General features: G+C 44.8%; 1 long non-coding RNA gene across 1 annotated transcript; it reads left to right on the top strand.

The window, feature by feature from the left end:
- The first annotated feature begins 443 nt into the window (after positions 1-443).
- On the top strand, positions 444-1,601 carry LOC309869417. Its single transcript, XR_014314174.1, has 2 exons — positions 444-600; positions 1,187-1,601. It is a non-coding gene; the product is annotated as an uncharacterized lncRNA (long non-coding RNA).
- The last annotated feature ends 495 nt before the right edge of the window (positions 1,602-2,096 follow it).

Genomic DNA, 2,096 nt, shown 5'->3' with positions numbered 1-2,096 from the left:
AGGCCCAGACAAGTATGGCTGATGTAGGAGGCTCCCCAGAATCCTTCGCAGCCGCCCCTGGTGTGGACTGGGTGACCCGCAGAGGTCTTTTCAGGACAAGAGTATTCACAGGACCTTGTTTGGGAGGAGAAGGAGGACCTGACAAACTCTGCCTCAGCCTTCCATGCAGATCCAACAAGCCGGGTCCTATTCTCGTCTTCCTTTTTTCTTTTATTTTTTTTAAAGATTTTTTTATATATTTTTATATATTTGAGAGAGAGACAGCCGGCACAAGCGGTGGGTGTGGGGGGGAGCAGAGGGAGAAGGAGAAGCAGACTCCCTGCTGAGCAGGGCTCTGGATGTGGGACTGAGCCCAGAACCCTAGGATCATGATCTGAATCCAAGGCAGATGTTTAACCGACTGAGCCACCCGGAAACCCTCTCCTCTTCCTCTATTCCTGAAGCTGCCGCCCTGGGTCCGCCTGAGCCAGATGACCACGCGATGCTGAGGAGTAATTACCAGTCTGAAGACCCAGCCTGCAGGAAGCTCTTACCGTCTTCGGGCCTGCCCTATGTACCTCACAGTGTTCTCGCATTGAGTCCTCCCCTCAACCCCACCAGGTAGATGAAACTGTCAGGATCCTCTCCACTTCACAGATAAGGAGGTGATGGACAAAGGGATATACACTGCCCAACGTTTATGCAGCTAGCAGTTTCCAGCTGAAGACCCAATCCATTTCAGGCAGTTGGTTTCAAGAATGTGTTCTCAGTCCCTCATGTTACGGCCTCACCTTTGCGTGGTTTGGGAATCCAGCAGTTTCCAGCCTTGGCTGGACATTAGAGTCACCAATGTCAGGGCCAACTTCCAAAGATACTAATGTGTGTGCTTTGGGGTAGCTGGGGTATTCGAAATACAAATAAACAAGTAAAGAAATGTGTGTGTGTGTGTGTGTGTGTGTGTGTGTGTATGACACCATTAGCCCGGGGCACTTAAAGAGCAGCTGGCATAGGTAGGAGTTCACACTACACTATCCAAAGCAAGTACTGAGAGGAATGGGCACACAACACGGGAAGTCCAGCCAAGGAAGGTCTGGCATGGGCTTGGCGGGGTGACTAATGCATGGGGAAGAACGCCAGAAAGAAGGCAGAGGTGACCAAAAGGGGTGCTAGAGAGACAAGAAAACCATCAGGCCTATTTTTCTGGCAGGAGCGGGCCATTGGAGATGTGCCAAGGGAGAACACCGTGGAGGGTGACCACCTTCACTGCTGCAGTTTCTGGAACTTTCCAGTACTAAAAAGAATGAGCATTCCCAGAAAGGTGTTTTAAGAGAGAAACTTGCCTTGTAAATCACATCTGTTGGAGCTACCAGGGGAGCCTTTAAAGTTCTTAAGTGCACAGTACAGAAATCTCCTGAAATCAGGGTCTGGAGGCTTGGGATACATATGCTGGGAAGTCAGGGGCTCCCTGGCCCTTCCTTCAGGGGCTGATCTGGAATCAGCCTGTATTAGTTGCAAGCTATTCTCATTGGGTAGGGGCTGTTTACCATTGAGACATATGTTTTAAGATTATAAAATTCATATCCATTAAAGACAAATTAAAATGGTTTTAAAATAGAAAAAAATGTTATTCATCATTTTATCACCCAGATGTAACAATAATGATTTAGGATATTCCATTCTGTTGTTTTTTCCTGGGCAGAATTTTTTTGACAGTATGTTAATCATAATATATGTGCAGAATTATAAACTGCTTTGTCACTTCACCTGCTTACTTCACTTAAAGTGGCATAAGGCTGTTTAGTCCTTGAATCGTTTCTTTATTTCCTTCATAATAATCATACTTACAGTGATGAGCTATTGCTGGGTTTCAGAAAATTGGATAATTTATGAACTCATTCTATGGGAAAAAATTTGAATAAATATCCACTCTTCGTACGAATTGTTTCTATTTTTGTTTACATACATAAAGCCTAAAACCAGGTATGAGTGTCTTTACTACTTACAAACAACCCTGAAATCAAAACACTTTTGCATATTAGAAACAAGGCTACACAGCCATTAAGTATCAGAATAACAATATTAATGACACCTGACAAAACACTGGCTTGTGAGTTTAA

The sequence above is a fragment of the Mustela nivalis genome (assembly GCF_964662115.1).
Source record: "Mustela nivalis genome assembly, chromosome: 7".
NCBI classification, from domain to species: domain Eukaryota; kingdom Metazoa; phylum Chordata; class Mammalia; order Carnivora; family Mustelidae; genus Mustela; species Mustela nivalis.
Note: the sequence above shows the minus strand (reverse complement) of the source record. Positions and strands in the feature narration are given on the sequence as shown.